Raw genomic sequence first — 21011 nt, 5'->3', positions numbered from 1 at the left:
TCTTTTACTTTGCAACTCAAATGCATCTTTAGTCGCGATCTCCATAGCCACAGCAATTTCAACAGCCTTTGCAAACGTGAGCTCTGATTCCGTGAGCAAACGTTTTTGAATGTGTTCATGTTTCAGTCCACAAACAAATCTATCCCTTAATGTGTCATTTAGGTTCTCTCCCAACTGGCAATGTTCCGACAGTTTCTTCAACACTGCTACATATGTACTAACCCCCTCCCCCTCATTCTGATCTCTCTTGTGGAAACGAAAACGTTCCGCGATGAGGAGTGGTTTAGGTGATAGGTGATTTTGCAATATCTCCACAATCTCTGTGAATGTTTTATTTGAGGGCTTCAGAGGGGCAGTCAGATCTCTTAGCAAACTGTATGTTTTTAGGCCAATTAAACTCAACAACGCTGGTACTCTTTTGTTATCAGCAATGTCGTTTGCAATGAAGTACTGTTCCAGTCGTTCCATGTAAGTTGCCCAGTTTTCTTGCGTGTCATCAAACACATCTATTTTCCCGATGCTAGCCATTCTCTTTACCTCCGGCTCCACGGGTCTTTGATCTGCCGCCTCGTTCTCGTCAGCTCTCCCCTCGTTTTCACTGCTTGCTAGCTGTTGTGCTACAGGGTCAAAATCTTCCTCTCTTCCTACGAACTCCATCTGTATTCGTGATGCACACTGCAGGTAATCATCCTCGTCGCCATTGTAGTGTCTTAACACTTAGTACTTATTTATGTAATAAGAAAGACTCGGAATACAAGCAATTGAACTGGAGCTTCACATTTTCTCAAACTAGTTAGTACCAGAATAACATAGAACAATACTGCGCATGACCAAGGGTGCTCCATCCTTAAAGGGGACATCAGTAATTAACAGAACATAACATGCTTCATAAAGGATGGCATGCTCTCTAAAGTGATGTTATGTTAGTCACATTACACCTCATCTCATTCCCAGACACTTCCACCCAAATGAACGGAAGGTCTGGTGGACCAACACATCAAACTTGTCCTTCATTAGTTAGGTCTAAATTCTAATTTTAAGAAGATAAATTGTGGAAAGGGGCAGGATTTAACAATAATTATGCATTTCTGACTGTGTTAAGTAGTGACACTGTCAAATACTTTACTCTGTAAGGTCACTCCTATAGAATTCTATTGTCAATCCTACAAAGCCCAACTTTGAATGGTTGATATCCCAGGCTTAAAGGTGCTGTGTGTTTAATAGCCTATGGATGATGTTTTACCAAGAAACACTTATCTTGATGAAAGCCCCCAAACTAAAGAAATTCATAGTGTCTTATCTCTGGAACCAAGATACATGTTCCTCAGTACACAATCACCCACACAACAACATACGTTTTGCAGGTCTATCAACCCATTTAAATAGCTCTCACACCCTACAGTAACCTGTGATAATGAGATAACCTTCATTAATCAGCACAGGGTTAATCACCAATTTATTTACACTTTTGTTCAGTATCCTGTAATACTTAGATTGAAGTGAGACACCTTTGGTCATTCATAAAACATCCATAAAGAGTCTGTATTGCATGACACTGTACTTAAAATTAAGTCAGACACCTTTGGTCATTCATAAAACATCCATAAAGAGTCTGTATTGCATGACACTGTACTTAAAATTAAGTCAGACACCTTTGGTCATTCATAAAACATCCATAAAGAGTCTGTATTGCATGACACTACTTAAAATTAAGTCAGACACCTTTGGTCATTCATAAAACATCCATAAAGAGTCTGTATTGCATGACACTGTACTTAAAATTAAGTCAGACACCTTTGGTCATTCATAAAACATCCATAAAGAGTCTGTATTGCCACTGTACTTAAAATTAAGTCAGACACCTTTGGTCATTCATAAAACATCCATAAAGAGTCTGTATTGCATGACACTGTACTTAAAATTAAGTCAGACACCTTTGGTCATTCATAAAACATCCATAAAGAGTCTGTATTGCATGACACTACTTAAAATTAAGTCAGACACCTTTGGTCATTCATAAAACATCCATAAAGAGTCTGTATTGCATGACACTGTACTTAAAATTAAGTCAGACACCTTTGGTCATTCATAAAACATCCATAAAGAGTCTGTATTGCATGACACTGTACTTAAAATTAAGTCAGACACCTTTGGTCATTCATAAAACATCCATAAAGAGTCTGTATTGCATGACACTGTACTTAAAATTAAGTCAGACACCTTTGGTCATTCATAAAACATCCATAAAGAGTCTGTATTGCATGACACTGTACTTACTATAAAGTCAGACACATTTGGTCATTCATAACACATACATAAATGCCTTATATCATGTGACACTGTACTTAAAATTAAGTCAGACACCTTTGGTAATTCATAACACATACATAAAGGCTAAATGATGCAAACACAAATGTATTAACACTTAGGGAATTATCACTGACATTTAAACCATATATTTCCATTTATTTGTACTTTTTTTAAACAATTCAAATACATTAAGTTTCAAAAAGTCACACAGGGCTGTGAATATTGTAGCTAGTCCCTGAGCTGGTGGTGAATGGTTCTTGCCTCTTCCTGCTGGAGATACTACATGTTGGTTCCAACCTTAAAAGTAACAACAAAGAAAATGAGCATGTCTGTTCGGAAATGCCTTTGTCACACCATCTGGATAATGGCATTTCTGTGTTGCGCCAGAAACTCTAAATGGGAGGCTTAATTACATTTGTATTATTATATTCCTCTATCATTTACAAACCTCATGACGTGACTATGAGACATGGCTTTATCTAAGGAGATTCATATTTAGCTGAGCCTGCTGGGTAGCTACATTTTGGCAGTGGTGGAAAAAGTACTCAATTGTCATACTAAATAGAAAATTATTCAAGTTAAAGTGGAAGACAACCAGTACAATACTACTTGAGTAACAAAAGTAAACGTATAGAAAGAGGAGTGGGAGGCCACGGTGCACAACTGAGCAAGAGAACAAGTACATTAGAGTGTCTAGTTTGAGAAACAGACGCCTCTCAAGTCCTCAACTGGCAGCTTCAATAGTTGTAAATGACTATTGTAGCTGAAAACGGCTCGCAAAACACCAGTCTCAACATCAACAGTGAAGATGCGACTCCGGGATGCTGGCCTTATAGGCAGAGTGTCCAGTGTCCAGTGTCTGTGTTCTTTTGCCCATCTTAATCTTTTCTTTTTATTGGCCAGTATGAAATATGGCTTTTTCTTTGCAATTCTGCCTAGAAGGCCAGCACCCCGGAGTCGCTTCTTCACTGTTGACGTTGAGACTGGTGCTTTGCGAGCCGTTTTCAGCTACAATAGCCATTTACAACATTATCAATGTCTACACCGTATATCTGATCAATTTGATATTATTTTAAATGGACAAAAAAAAGTGCTTTCTTTCAAAAACAAGGACATTTCTAAGTGGCACCAAACTTTTGAATGGTAGTCTATGTATATGTTCACATTACTTTTTTAAAATAGATTTCCCACCATTTTATGTTACTGTAAATAAGAATGTGTTCTTAACTGACGTGCCTAGTTTAAATAAAAAATAAATAAAAAGAAGACTGTCATCCATACCTTCCTAGGACCCCGTAAACGTCCTCTTTCAAATAAACGTATTAATGCCTCCCTCTGGAGGTCGGATGCATCATTACATTGATTTATATCACTTCACTGCAATGTTACTTCAAACAGGTGGTCCTTACAAAAACACTTACCCAGCTTGACTGCCTTAGGGCACAGACATGGCAAAGCAATAGCTGAATTTGTCTAGAGCAGGCAAATCTAAATATATAACTGTCATAGCACTACAATAAAGAATATGACCTGCACACTTTCTTACACCTAAGTGTAAGTGAAGAAGTCATTTAACATCAGACGCAGACATATAGCATATGTTCAGGACGACACAATACAAGTCCTTTACATAGCCCTTCTCCCCTTGTCGACAAGAGGGACACACTGTTTAAATAGTTGATTTAGACGTTCACAAATGTAACAGATTTTGACAATCACTAATGTCATGACATGTCTGGTTAAGTAATAAAGAATGTAAAATATTTTGGGTAGATGTTTCTAAAAATGGATTATAACTACATATGGACATATTATAATGTTTGAAAAAGCTTATTCATTCACATATTTGTGTGTGTTATTATATTTTATTGTGTACTAGATCATATGTGTTGACATAAATAAACAATTCCAGGTGAAAGCCAAAGGTCATAGCTTTCAAAAGTCATAGCGAAACAGTGCAACACGTCTATCAGCTCAACTGGTTAACTGCTACAAAGTAATATAATTACAACAAATAAAGGTTAACATATTTGTTTTCGCTGTCCAGTGGGGCATTTGATTTGCAAAGTCATCACATGATCAGTGTCCCGTCAGCAACACTAAAAATGTATTTCCAGATCACGTAATTTCGGAAATGTTCTAAATAAAAGTCCCCCACGTAGTAGTAGAAAAGTGTCAATAATCATATGAAAAATAATTGTTTACACATTTAAAAACCTCTTAGGGAAGCTGCGAATTTTCGCAGCTTTTTGTTAAAAATCGCGCAACATTTCAGCGCCCTGCTATTCATGCCAGGAATATAGTATATGCATATGATTAGTATGTGTGGATAGAAAACACTCAGACGTTTCTAAAACTGGTTAAATCACGGCTGTGACTATAACAGAATGTGCGTTTCATCGAAAAGTGCAGGAAAATCTGATCACTGAAAATGGAAATAAATATCCATGCGCCACTTCCAGGAATTGTTAACGGTGAACCGGATTAAATGAGGTCGAGGTTGCAGTACCTACAGCTTCCACACGATGTCTAGAGTGTTGTCATTTGCTTCGGCTTTGTTTCTTGGTCAAACCGACACAAGGGAGCCGATTTCCTCCGGTCTCCGACCGGATGTTTTGGTTGAGATTTCTCCGGACATTATTTCCAGACGGACACCTATAGAATTTACATCGCTTCCTGATCAATTTTATCGCTTATTAACGTGTACTAATACCTAAAGTTGCATTACAAAAGTATTTCGAAGTGTTTTGTGAAAGTTTATCGTCAACTTTTTTAATTTAAAAAAATGACCTTACGTTAGAAGCTATTTTTTTCCGTTGTTCACACAGTATTCATAGATCGATATCTAGGCTATATATGGACCGATTTAATCGAAAAAAGACCCAAAATGATGTTTATGGGACAACTAGGAGTGCCAAGAAAGAAGCTCGTCAAAGGTAATGAATGTTTTATATTTTATTTCTGCGTTTTGAGTAGCCCCCGGCTATCGCAAAATCTGTCGTTAGGTGACGTTGCTGTATTTTGGGGGATACATGCTATCAGATAATAGCTTCTCATGCTTTTGCCGAAAAGCATTTTACAAATCTGACTTGGTGGATAGATTCACAACGAGTGTAGCTTTAATTCAATACATTGTATGTGCATTTTAATGAAAGTTTGAGTTTTATCAACAACTATAGGTGGCGCACTTGAACATTTCCGCTGATTTATGTTCCTACCACGGAACCACGGCCCTAACAAGTTTTAAACAAATGTCACTTAAAAATGAACACATATGAAACATTGTTAAATTTGGGTTTTGTTCCAAAATTAAATAAATGCTCCCAATGCGAATCCCTGTATACGGAATACTGTACATATTGGCTTAGAGCAAGAACTATTCTGGGTGCCGCAGTAAAAGTATTGTAGAAAATATTCAGTATGGTCTGTAGAATGTATACAGTATATGGTGTCATTTCACGGGGCTCTGAATAATTCAAATCAAATCAAATCAAATTCGGAGTGTTGCTGACCTTATACTCCACCCATTCCATTTGCGACGAATCACATCACGTGTGCTTACTGAAAACCCGCTAACCAAACAACAGTGCAGGACATGCTCACTGAATTAAAGGGCAACTACACTCAAAAATCTAAGTTTCTTAGATTTTTCCCAGACCTCAAAAGTCATACCTTGATGTGGTTTATGCATTGTTCTGAATTTTGATCTAATTTGGTTGTTTTTCTATAATAAAAAAAGTGTGAAAAAAACAGAAACAAATAGGGGAAATCCGAAACCTGGAAAAACAAAACCAAGAAAATGGAATTTGGGAAAAAAACAACTATCCCTACAACAACAAAAGGCTAAATAAGTTCAGGAGTAAAAACATCACATAACACATAATCACATAATACGTTGCATGTACTCACTCTGTGTGCTATAATAAATCAAATCTAATTGTATTGGTCACATACACATGATTAGCAGATGTTATTGTGAGTGTTGCGAAATGCTTGTGCTTCTAGTTCCGAGATGCAGCCACATCTAACAAGTAATCAAACAATTCCACAGCAACTACCTAATACGCATCTTCACAAGGTCCTTTGCTGCTTTTCTGGGATTGATTTGCACTTTTCGCACAAGTACATTCATCTCTAGGAGACAGAATGCGTCTCCTTCCTGAGCGGGATGACGGCTGTGTTTATACTTGCGTACTATTGTTTGTACAGATGAACGCGGTACCTTTTAGGCGTTTGGAAATTGCTCCCAATGATGAACCAGACTTGTGGGGGTCTACAATTATTTTTCTGAGGTCTTGGCTGATTTATTTGGATTATCCCATGATGTCAAGCAAAGAGGCACGGAGTTTGAAGGTCGGCCTTGAAATACATCCACAGGTACACCACCAATTGACTCAAATGATGTCAATTAGTATATCAGAAGCTTCTAAAGCCATGACATCATTTTCTGGAATTTTCCAAGCTGTTTCAAGGCACAGTCAACTTAGTGCATGTAAACTTCTGACCCACTGGAATTGTGATACAGTGAATTATAAGATCTGTCTGTTAATAATTGTTGGAAAAATTACTTGTGTCATGCAGAAAGTAGATGTCCTAAAGGACTTGCCAAAACTGTAGTTTGTTAACAAGAAATTTGTGGAGTGGTTGAAAAACGAGTTTTAATGACTCCAACCTAAGTGTATGTAAACTTCCAACTTAAACTGTATGTAAAAGGCATTTGTGACCCATTTTTAGGAAACTATGCACATGTAGTGGGTCACTACTTCACAGGAGAGACGTTTGAACGTAAACTTTAAAAAAAAAAATCTAAATGCGTATTCTGCCAGAAATGCCTTCTGAAACGTGAACTTTCTTGTGTCTTAATAACAAACTTGTATGCCATCTATAAATATGAATACAATTGTTAAATTACGAGGCTAGTTGGTAAAGCCACAGATTGGCTGAGATAATGAGTGGGCTGGACATGCCGAGAGATGAGTTTGGATTGGTCTGCCATATAGTACACTTCTGACTATTTGAGCTGGTCAGTATGTCTAGGTAATCCTGTCTAATGCGGCGTTTTAAAAAAAATGTATCGCGTAGTAAAACTATATTCTGATTTATTTAACACTTTTTTGCTTACTACATGATTCCATATTTGTTATTTCATAGTTTTGATGTCTTCACTATTGTTCTACATTGTACATGGTAAAAATAAAGAAAAAGCCTTGAATGAGTAGGTGTGTTCACACTTGTGACTGGTACTATATGTCTTATGAATGACTAAAGGTGTCTGACTTCATAGTAGGTACAGCATCATATGATATAAGGCATTTATGTATGTGTTATGAATGACCAAAGGAGTCTGACTTTAAAGTAAGTTCAGCTTCATCACAAAGTCAGACACCTTCAGTCATTCATAAGACATTCATAAAGACTATACACATAACGCCATCATGCGATATAGTCTTTAAGAGAATATGTTATGAATGACCAAAGGTGATCACTTCAAATTCTGTAAATGTGATATTTCAATTTATATTTGTAATACATTTGCAAAAATGTCTAAAAACCTGTTTTTGCATTGTCATTACGGAGTATTGTGTGTAAATTGATGAGGGGGGAAAAAAACAATTTAATCCAGTTTAGAACAAGGATGTAACCTAACAAAATGAGGAAAGAGTCAAGGGGTCTGAAAACTTTCCAAATGCACTGTAGTGGGTTACGTCACATTTGGCATGGGTAATTATGTCACAGAGTTATGCCACATTTATAAAACCTTATAAAGCATGACATACAGTCATAGATGCTTCTTAACACATTTATGTAGTGCTTTTGAAGTTATTATGAACATAATTTAATGCGGGAATATGACTGATTATGACAAATGACATTAGGTGTTATATAGATGTTATGAAGTATTTCTGAAAGCATACATAACGACACATATAGTAAAGTTTGACCTAATGTACTTCAAAATCAATAAGGAGAGTGGCTACATATAATAATTATTTTGTTTACTCGAATTTAAGTGGAATTTATAACATACTGCACGCATCTGATGAAGAGTAAGAGTAGAAAAATCAATACTGTACTCATCAAATATACTAACCATTCATCTCATAAATCAGTGTTCGTATTCTGGAATATCCATGGAGTTTCGACAATAACCACAGCTTCCAGAAGAGCAGCTCCTTCAACAAGAGCTGCTTTAACAACCACAACTGCAGCTTCTAGGACGACATTAGCTACAACAACAACCAAAAAAGCACCTCCTATGACACCAACCCTAGCCGCTTCCAGAACCAGAAAAGCAGCCCATACCACAACCACAACTGCAGCTCCTTGTAAAAAACATGTAGCTCATTTGACCAGGACAACTAAAGCAGCTACAACGCCAACGAGATCTGCAACAACTACAGCTCCTACAACAACAACTTTAACTACAAAAACAAACCCAACAATACCCAATACGGTAAAAACTGCAGCATCTACTACGAAAATATTTGTCAATCCTGCGACCACTACAACTGCTGAAGCTACTACAACAACCACAACAGCAGCTCTAACAGCAACCAGAATTGAAGATCCTTCTAAAATAACCACAACAACATCCCCAACGACAACTGCAGCTCCTAATACAACAACTAGAGCTCCTACGACCACTACAACTGTTGCAGCTCCTACAACACCAACTGTAGCTGCTTCCACAACCACTATCACAGCCCCTACTGCAACAACAACTGCAGCACCTACAACAACGACAACTTTAGCTACTATAGCCAGCACAACAGCAGCTGCTACGACAATCACTGCAGCTTCTATAACATCTACAACAAGCCCCACAATACCCCCTATGGCAACAACTACAGCTTCTACAAAAACAACAATTTTAGATCCTGCAACCACTACAACTGCTGAAGGTACTACGACAACCCCAACAGCAGCTCCTACGACACCAAAGGTAGCTGCTTCCTCAAGCACTACAGCAGCCCCTACTGAAACCAGAACTGAAAATCATTCTACAATAACCACAACAACATCCCCAACGACAACTGCACCTCCTACTACAACAACTGGAGCTCCTACAACCACAACAACTGCAGCACCTCCTGCAACAACAACTGTAGCTGCATCCACAACCACTACTGCACCCCCTTCTGCAACAACAACTGCAGCTCCGACAACAACAACTTTATCTACTATAACCAGCATAACGGCAGCTCCTACAACAACCACTGCAGATTTTACATCATCATCAGCAGCAGCTACTAATACAAAAAATTTAGATCCTTTTACCACTACAACTGCTGCAGCTCCTACGACAATCACAACTGAAGCTGCTTCCACAACCACTACTGCAACCCCTACTGCAACCACAACTGAAGCTGCTTCCACAACCTCTACTGCAACCTCTACTACAACCACAACTGAAGCTGCTTCCACAACCCCTACTGCAACCACAACTGAAGCTTCTTCTACAACAACTGTAGCACCTACGACAGCCACAACAAAATCTCCTTCGACAACAACAGTAGCTCCTACAACGCCAATAACAACTGCAGGTCCTACTACCAATTTAACTCCTACGACAAGCACAAATGTAGCAGCTAGTGCAACAACTGTAGCTCCTATTACCACGACAAATGCAGCAACTACAACAGCAATCATAACAGCAGGTCCTACTACCATTATAACTCCGACGACAACTACAACTTCAGCTCCTACAGAAATCACAACTGCAGCTCCTACAAACCCCGCAATTGCAACTTCTACTACGACAACTGTAGCTCCTATGACCACAACAACTGCAGGAGGTCCTACAACCAAACCAGTAGCTGCTTCCAGAACCACTACAGCAGCCACTAATGCAACAAGTACTGCACCTTCTACAACAACAACTTTAGGTACTATAGCAAGCACAACAGCAGCTGCAACGACAATCACTGCAGCTTCTACAACATCAAAAACAAGCCCAACTGAACCCCCTACAGCAACAAGTGCAGCTTCTACTACAAAAATAATTGTAGATCCTGTGACCACTACAACTGCTGAAGCTACTACAACAACCACAACAGCAGCTCCTACAACACCAACTGTAGCTGCTTCCACAACCAGTACCACAGCCCCTACTGCAACCAGAACTGAAGATCCTTCTACAAAAACCACAACATCATCCCCTACGACAACTGCAGCTTCTACTACAACAGGAGCTCCTATAACCACTACAACTGCAGCAGCTCCTATAACAACAACTGTAGCTGCTTCCACAAGCACTACTGCACTCAATACTGCAACAACAACTGCAGCACCTACAACAACTTTAGCTAGTATAACAAGCATAACAGCAGCTCCAACGACAACCACTGCTGCAGCTACTAATACAAAAAATGTTGCTCCTACGACAATAACTGTAGATCCTGATACAACTACTACTGCTGAAGCTACTATGAAAACCACAACAGCAGCTCCAACAACACCTGTACCTGCTTCCACAATCACTACTGCAACCACAACTGAAGCTTCTTCTACAACAACTGTAGCACCTACGACAACCACAACCACATCCCCTTCGACAACTGTAGCTCCTACAACACCAATCACAACTGCAGGTCCTACTACCACTTTAACTCCTACGACAAGCACAAATGTAGCTCCTGCAGCAACCACAACAGCAGCTAGTACAACAACTGTAACTCCTATGACCACTACAACAACTACAACAGCAACAGCAATCATAACTGCAGGTCCTACTACCAGTTTAAATCCTACAACAACCACAACTGTAGCTCCTATGACCACAACAACTGCAGGAGCTCCTACAACAACTGTAGCTGCTTCCACAACCACTACAACATCCCCTACGACAACTGCAGCTCCTACAACTCCAGCAACAACAGCTTCTACTATAACAACTGGAGCTCCTACGACCACTACAACTGCAGGAGCTCCTACAACAAAAGCTTTATCTGCTTCCAGAACCACTACAGCAGCCCCTACTGCAACAACAACTGCAGTTCCTTCAACAACAACTTTAGGTACTTTCGCAAGCACAACAGCAGCTGCTACGACAATCACTGCAGCTTCAATGACATCTACAACAAGCCCCACAATACCCCCTACAGCAACAACTGCAGGTTCTACTACAACAGCATCCCCTAAGACAACTGCAGCTCCTACTATAACAACTGGAGCTGCTTCCACAGCCACTACTGCAACAACAACTGCAGCTCCTTCAACAACAACTTTAGGTACTTTCGCAAGCACAACAGCAGCTGCTACGACAATCACTGCAGCTTCAATGACATCTACAACAAGCCCCACAATACCCCCTACAGCAACAACTGCAGGTTCTACTACAACAACATCCCCTACGACAACTGCAGCTCCTACTATAGCTCCTATGACCACTACAACTGCAGCAACTACAACAGCAATCATAGCTGCAGGTCCTACTACCATTTTAACCGCGACAACAACCACAAATTCAGCTCCAACAGAAATCACAACTGTAGCTCCTACAACCCCTGCAATGTCAGCTTCTACTATAACAACTGTAGCTCCTACGATAACTGCAGCTGCAGCAGCTCCTACAACAACAACTGTAACTGCTTCCACAACCACTACTGCAGCCCCTACTGCAACAACAACTGCAGCTCCTTCAACAACAACTTTAGGTACTTTCGCAAGCACAACAGCAACTGCTACGACAATCACTGCAGTTTCAATGACATCTACAACAAGCCCCACAATACCCCCTACAGCAACAACTGCAGGTTCTACTACAACAGCATCCCCTAAGACAACTGCAGCTCCTACTATAACAACTGGAGCTGCTTCCACAGCCACTACTGCAACAACAACAACTTTAGCTATTATAACAAGCACAATAGCAGCTCCAATGACAACCACTGCAGCTTCTACTACATCTACAGCTACTAATACAAAAATTTTGCTCCTACGACAACAAGAGCAGCTCCTATGACAATAACTGTAGATCCTGTTACAACTACTACTGCTGAAGCTACTACGAAAACCACAACAGCAGCTCCAACAACACCTGTAGCTGCTTCCACAACCACTACTGCAACCCCTACTGCAACCACAACTGAAGCTTCTTCTACAACAACTATAGCACCTACGACAACCACAACCACATCCTCTTCGACTACTGCAGCTCCTACGACAACAACTGTAGCTCCTACAACGCCAATCACAACTGCAGGTCCTACTACCATTTTAACTCCTACGACAAGCACAACATTTGTTCCTAAAGAAATCGCAACTGTAGCTCCTATGACCACCACAACTGCAGCAGCTGCAGGACTTGCTTCCACAACCACTACAGCAGTCCCTACAGCAACCAGAACTGAAGATCCTTCTGCAATAACCACAATAAGATCCCCTACGACAACTGCAGCTCCTACAACTCCCGCAACAACAGCTTCTACTACAACAACTGGAGCTCCTACAACCACTACAACTGCAGGAGCTCCTACAACAAAAGCTGTATCTGCTTCCAGAACCACTACAGCAGCCCCTACTGCAACAACAACTGCAGCTCCTTCAACAACAACTTTAGGTACTTTCGCAAGCACAACAGCAGCTGCTACGACAATCACTGCAGCTTCAATGACATCTACAACAAGCCCCACAATACCCCCTACAGCAACAACTGCAGTTTCTACTACAACAGCATCCCCTAAGACAACTGCAGCTCCTACTATAACAACTGGAGCTGCTTCCACAGCCACTACTGCACCCACTACTGCAACAACAACTGCAGCTCCTACAACAACAACTTTAGCTATTATAACAAGCACAACAGCAGCTCCAATGACAACCACTGCAGCTTCTACTACATCTACAGCTACTAATACAAAAAATGTTGCTCCTACGACAACAAAAGCAGCTCCTATGACAATAACTGTAGATCCTGTTACAACTGCTGCAGCTACTATGAAAACCACAACAGCAGCTCCAACAACAACACCTGTAGCTGCTTCCACAACCATTACTGCAACCCCTACTGCAACCACAACTGAAGCTTCTTCTACAACAACTGTAGCACCTACGAAAACCACAACAACATCCCCTTCGACAACTGCAGCTCCTATGACAACAACAGTAGCTCCTACAACGCCAAACCCAACTGCAGGTCCTACTACCAATTTAACTCCTACGACAAACAGAACTGTAGCTCCTACAGCAACCACAACAGCAGCTAGTACAACAACTGCAGCTCCTATGACCACTATAACTGCAGCAACTACAACAGCAATCCTAGCTGCAGGTCCTACTACCATTATAACCCCTACAACAACCACAACTTCAGCTCCAACAGAAATCACAACTGTAGCTCCTTCAACCCCCGCAATTACAGCTTCTACTATAACAACTGTAGCTCCTACGATAACTACAACTGCAGCAGCTCCTACAACAACAACTGTAGCTGCTTCCACAACCACTACTGCAGCCCCTACTGCAATAACAAGTGCAGCTCCTACTACAACAACAAACACAACAACAGCTCATTCGACAACCACTGCAGCTCCTACTACAATCACAACAACTGCAACTCCTACGACAACTACAACTGCAGCTACAACAAATGTTTTACTTATGACACTCACAACTGTAGCTCCTACTACCACAACTGTAGCTGCTGCTGCGGATGTTATGATAACAACTGTACCTACAACCACTACATCTGCAGCACCTACTATGATAACCACAGCTACAACTGAAAGAAATGTTGCTCCTTTGACAACCACAACTGCAGCTCCTTCTACAGTAACTAAAGCTCCTACAACAGGCACAACAGAAGCTCCTAAGACAATAATTTTAGTTCCTACAACAACGACCATCAGAACTGAAGCTCTTACGACAATTACAAATGCAGCTCCTACCTCAAATGTAGCTGCTACGGCAAAAACAGTAGCTTTTACGACAGCAATTGTAGCTCCTACAACCAATATATATGCAAATCCTTCTACATCAACTGTATCTCCATTGACAACCACAACTGCAGCTCTATCGACAACAACTGTAGCTCCTACGACCATTACAACTTCAAAACCTACAACGACAACCACAAGTGCAGCTCCATCTACAACAACTGTAGCTCCTACGACCATTACAACTTCAAAACCTACAACGACAACCACAAGTGCAGCTCCATCTACAACAACTGTAGCCCCTACGACCATTACAACTTCAAAACCTACAACGATAACCACAAACGCAGCTTATAGTACCACTTTAGCTCCTATGACAACCACAACAGCAGCTCCTGCAACAAAAACTGTAGCTGCTTTAACAACCACAACTGCAGCCTCTAGGACCACTTTAGCTCCTAAAACAACCACAAAAGCAGCTCCTATGACAACCCTAGCTGCTTCTAAAACCACAAAAGCGGCCCATACCACAACCACAATTCATTGTAAAAAACATGGAGCTCATTTTACCAGCACAACTAAAGCAGCTACTACGACAACCAGATCTGCAGTAACTAAAACAACTAAAGTTCCAACCACCACAACTCCAGCAACTACTACGACAACCAAAACTGTAGCTCCTACAACAATAAGAGTAGTTCCCAAGACAACCACAACTTCAGCTTCTTCTACAACAACTATAGCACCTAAAACAACCACAAAAATCTCCCCTTCGACAACTGTAGCTCCAACAACGCCAATCACAACTGAAGCTGCTACTACCATTTTAACTCCTAGGACAACCACAACTGTAGCACCTACAGCAACCACAACAACAACTGTAGCACCTACGGCAACCACAACAACAACTGTAGAACCTATGTCAACCACAACAACATCCTTTTCGACAACTAAAGCTGCAACTACAACACCTGTAGCTCCTACAGCGCCAATCACAACTGCAGGACCTACTACCATAGTAAGTCCTACGACAACCACAAATGTAGCTCCTACAGTAACCACAACAGCAGCTAGTACAACAAATGTAGCTCCCACGATCACTACAACTGCAGCAGCACCAACTGTAGCTGCATCCACAACCACTACAGCAGCCCCTATGGCAACAACAACTCTAGCTCATACAACAACTTTAGCTACAATAGCAAGCACAACAGCAGCTGCTACAATAACCACTGCAGCTTCTATAACATCTACAACAAGCGCAACAATACCACCTACGGCAACAACTACAGCTTCTACTACGACAAAAATGGTAGATCTTGCGACCACCACAAATGATGCAGCTACTACGACAACCACAGCTCCTACAACTCCAACTGTAGCTTCTTCCACAAGAACAAGTGCAGCTCCTACTACAACCACAGCAGAAGCTTCTTCTACAACAACTGTAGAAACTACGACTACCACAACAATATCCCCTACGACAACTGCAGCTCCTACTACAACTACCGTAGCTCCTACGGCCACTACAACTGCAGCAGCTCCAACAACAACTGTAGCTTCTTCCTCAACCACTACAGCAGCCCCTACTGCAACTAGAAATGAAGATCCTTCTACAATAACCACAACAACATCCCCTACGACAACTGCAGCTCCTACTACAACCACCGGAGCTCCTACGACCACTACAACAGCAGCAGCTCTTACAACAACAACTGAAGCTGCTTCCACAAGCACTACTGCAGGCCTTATTGCAACCACATCTGAAGCTTCTTCTACAACAACTATAGCACCTACGACAACATCCCCTTCGACAACTGTAGCTCCAATAACGCCAATCACAACCGAAGGTCCTACTACCATTTTAACTCCTACGACAACCACAACTGTAGCACCTACAGCAGCTCCAACAACAACTGTAGCTGCTACCTCAACCACTACAGCAGCCCCAACTGCAACTAGAAATGAAGATCCTTCTACAATAACCACAACAACATCCCCTACGACAACTGCAGCTCCTACTACAACCACCGGAGCTCCTACGGCCACTACAACAGCAGCAGCTCTTACAACAACAACTGAAGCTGCTTCCACAAGCACTACTGCAGGCCTTACTGCAACCACATCTCAAGCTTCTTCTACAACAACTATAGCACCTACGACAACATCCCCTTCGACAACTGTAGCTCCAATAACGCCAATCACAACCGAAGGTCCTACTACCATTTTAACTCATACGACAACCACAACAACATCCCCTACGACAACTGCAGCTCCTACTACAACTACCGTAGCTCCTATGGCCACTACAACTGCAGCAGCTTCAACAACAACTGTAGCTGCTACGTCAACCACTACAGCAGACCCAACTGCAACTAGAAATGAAGATCCTTCTACAATAACCACAACAACTGTAGCTGCTTCCACAACCACTACTGCATTACCTACTGCAACCACTACTGCAGCCCTTACTGCAACCACAACTGAAGCTTCTTCTACAACAACTACTGCAGCCCTTACTGGAACCACAACTGAAGCTTCTTCTAAAACAACTGTAGCACCTACCTCCCCTTCGACAACTGTAGCTCCAACAACGCCAATCACAACCGAGCCTACTACCATTTTAACTCCTAGGACAACCACAACTGGAGCACCTACAGCAACCACAACAACAACTGAGAACCTATGTCAACCACAACAACATCCTTTTCGACAACTTGCAACTACAACACCTGTACTCCTACAGCAATCACAACTGGGACCTTACCATAGTAAGTCCTACGACAACCACAAATGTAGCTCCTACAGCAACCACAACAGCAGCTAGTACAACAAATGTAGCTCCCACGATCACTACAACTGCAGCAGCACCAACTGTAGCTGCATCCACAACCACTACAGCAGCCCCTATGGCAACAACAACTCTAGCTCATACAACAACTTTAGCTACAATAGCAAGCACAACAGCAGCTGCTACAACAACCACTGCAGCTTCTATAACATCTACAACAAGCGCAACAATACCACCTCGGCAACAACTACAGCTTCTAGACAAAAATGGTAGATCTTGCACCACCACAAATGATGCAGCTACTACGACAACCACAGCTCCTACAACTCCAACTGTAGCTTCTTCCACAAGAACAAGTGTCCTACTACAACATTCTTCTACAACAACTGTAGAAACTACGACTACCACAACAACATCCCCTACGACAACTGCAGCTCCTACTACAACTACCGTAGCTCCTACGCCCACTACAACTGCAGCAGCTCCAACAACAACTGTAGCTTCTTCCTCAACCACTACAGCAGCCCCTACTGCAACTAGAAATGAAGATCCTTCTACAATAACCACAACAACATCCCCTACGACAACTGCAGCTCCTACTACAACCACCGGAGCTCCTACGACCACTACAACAGCAGCAGCTCTTACAACAACAACTGAAGCTGCTTCCACAAGCACTACAGCAGGCCTTACTGCAACCACATCTGAAGCTTCTTCTACAACAACTATAGCACCTACTCCCTTCGACAACTGTAGCTCCAATAACGCCAATCACAACCGAAGGTCCTACTACCATTTTAACTCCTACGACAACCACAACTGTAGCACCTACAGCAGCTCCAACAACAACTGTAGCTGCTACCTCAACCACTACAGCAGCCCCAACTGCAACTAGAAATGAAGATCCTTCTACAATAACCACAACAACATCCCCTACGACAACTGCAGCTCCTACTACAACCACCGGAGCTCCTACGACCACTACAACAGCAGCAGCTCTTACAACAACAACTGAAGCTGCTTCCACAAGCACTACTGCAGGCCTTACTGCAACCACATCTGAAGCTTCTTCTACAACAACTATAGCACCTACGACAACATACCCTTCGACAACTGTAGCTCCAATAACGCCAATCACAACCGAAGGTCCTACTACCATTTTAACTCCTGCGACAACCACAACTGTAGCACCTACGACAACATCATTTTCGACAACTGCTGCTCCAACAACTGTAGCTCCAACACCTATAGCACCTACGACAACCACAACAATCTCCCCTACGACAACTGCAGCTCCTACTACAACTACCGTAGCTCCTACGGCCACTACAACTGCAGCAGCTCCAACAACAACTGTAGCTGCTACCTCAACCACTACAGCAGCCCCAACTGCAACCACGACTGCAGCTTCTTCCACAACCACTACTGCAGCCCTTACTGCAACCACAACTGAAGCTTCTTCTACAACACCTACTGCAGCCCTTACTGGAACCACAACTAAAGCTTCTTCTAAAACAACTATGGCACCTACAACAACCACAACAATCTCCGCTTCGACAACTGTAGCTCCAACAACGCCAATCACAACCGAAGGTCCTACTACCATTCTAACTCCTGCGACAACCACAACTGTAGCACCTACAGCAGCCACAACAACAACTGTAGCACCTACGACAACATCTTTTTCGACAACTGCAGCTCCAACAACTGTAGCACCTACGACAACCACAACAATCTCCCCTTCGACAACTGTAGCTCCAACAACGCCAATCACAACCGAAGGTCCTACTACCATTTTAACTCCTACGACAACCACAACTGGAGGACCTACAGCAACCACAACAACAACTGTAGAACCTATGACAACCACAACAACATCCTTTTCGACAACTGCAGCTCCAACAACTGTAGCTCCTACAACGCCAATCAAAACTGCAGGACCCACTGCCATTGTAAGTCCTACGACAAACACAAATGTAGCTGCTACAGCAACCACAACAGCAGCTAGTACAACAACTGGAGCTCCAACGACCACTACAACTGCAGCAGCACCAACTGTAGCTGCATCCACAACCACTACTGCAGCCCCTATGGCAACAACAACTCTAGCTCATACAACAACAACGTTAGCTACAATAGCAAGCACAACAGCAGCTGCAACGACAACCACTGCAGCTTCTATAACATCTACAACAAGCGCAACAATACCACCTATGGCAACAACTACAGCTTCTACTACGACAAAAATGGTAGATCCTGCGACCACCACAAATTATGCAGCTACTACAACTCCAACTGTAGCTTCTTCCACAAGAACAAGTGCAGCTCCTACTACAATCACAACAGACGCTTCTTCTACAACAACTGTAGAAACTACGACTACCACAACAACATCCCCTACGACAACTGCAGCTCCTACTACAACTACCGTAGCTCCTACGGCCACTACAACTGCAGCAGCTCCAACAACAACTGTAGCTGCTTCCTCAACCACTACAGCAGCCCCAACTGCAACTAGAAATGAAGATCCTTCTACAATAACCACAACAACATCCCCTACTGCAGCTCCTACTACAACCACCGGAGCTCCTACGGCCACTACAACACAAGCTGAAGCTGCTGCAGCAACAACTGGCTGCTTCCTAAGCACTACTGCAGGCCTTACTGCAACCACATCTGAAGCTTATTCTACAACAACTATAGCACCTACAACAACATCCCCTTCGACAACTGTAGCTCCAACAACGCCAATCACAACCGAAGGTCCTACTACCATTTTAACTCCTGACAACCACACTGTAGCACCTACAGCAGCCACAACAACAACTGTAGCACCTACGACAACATATTTTTCGACAACATCAGCTCCAACAACTGTAGCACCTACGACAACCACAACAATCTCCCCTTCGACAACTGTAGCTCCAACAACGCCAATCACAACCGAAGGTCCTACTACCATTTTAACTCCTACGACAACCACAACTGGAGCACCTACAGCAACCACAACAACAACTGTAGAACCTATGACAACCACAACAACATCCTTTTCGACAACTGCAGCTCCAACAACTGTAGCTCCTACAACGCCAATCAAAACTGCAGGACCCACTGCCATTGTAAGTCCTACGACAAACACAAATGTAGCTGCTACAGCAACCACAACAGCAGCTAGTACAACAACTGGAGCTCCAAAGACCACTACAACTGCAGCAGCACCAACTGTAGCTGCATCCACAACCACTACTGCAGCCCCTAGCTATGGCAACAACAACTCTAGCTCATACAACAACAACGTTAGCTACAATAGCAAGCACAACAGCAGCTGCAACGACAACCACTGCAGCTTCTATAACATCTACAACAAGCGCAACAATACCACCTATGGCAACAACTACAGCTTCTACTACGACAAAAAATGGTAGATCCTGCGACCACCACAAATTATGCAGCTACTACACACTCCAACTCAACTGTAGCTTCTTCCACAAGAACAAGTGCAGCTCCTACTACAACCACAACAGACGCTTCTTCTACAACAACTGTAGAAACTACGACTACAACAACAACATCCCCTACGACAACTGCAGCTCCTACTACAACTACCTTAGCTCCTACGGCCACTACAACTGCAACAGCCACACACCGAAGGTCCTACTACCATTTTAACAGCTCCAACAACAACTGTAGCTGCTTCCTCAACCACTACAGCAGCCCCAACTGCAACTAGAAATGAAGATCCTTCTACAATAACCACAACAACATCCCCTACGACAACTGCAGCTCCTACTACAACCACCGGAGCTCCTAAGGCCACTACAACAGCAGCAGCTCTTACAACAACAACTGAAGCTGCTTCCACAAGCACTACTGCAGGCCTTACTGCAACCACATCTGAAGCTTATTCTACAACAACTATAGCACCTACGACAACATCCCCTTCGACAACTGTAGCTCCAACAACGCCAATCACAACCGAAGGTCCTACTACCATTTTACCTCCTGCGACAACCACAACTGTAGCACCTACAGCA

At 42.4% G+C, this 21011-nt stretch overlaps 1 long non-coding RNA gene across 1 annotated transcript in view; it reads right to left on the bottom strand.

The window, feature by feature from the left end:
- Positions 1 to 2017: 2017 nt before the first annotated feature.
- The window catches only part of LOC135571455 (uncharacterized), a 75294-nt gene continuing 56300 nt past the window's right edge, over positions 2018 to 21011 (bottom strand). Inside the window, exon 2 of the long non-coding RNA XR_010463829.1 lies at positions 2018 to 2607. This is a non-coding gene — a long non-coding RNA (uncharacterized LOC135571455). The remainder of the gene's footprint in view (positions 2608 to 21011) is intronic.

Source organism: Oncorhynchus nerka, linkage group LG4, assembly GCF_034236695.1.
Source record: "Oncorhynchus nerka isolate Pitt River linkage group LG4, Oner_Uvic_2.0, whole genome shotgun sequence".
In the NCBI taxonomy this organism is placed as follows: domain Eukaryota; kingdom Metazoa; phylum Chordata; class Actinopteri; order Salmoniformes; family Salmonidae; genus Oncorhynchus; species Oncorhynchus nerka.
Note: the sequence above shows the minus strand (reverse complement) of the source record. Positions and strands in the feature narration are given on the sequence as shown.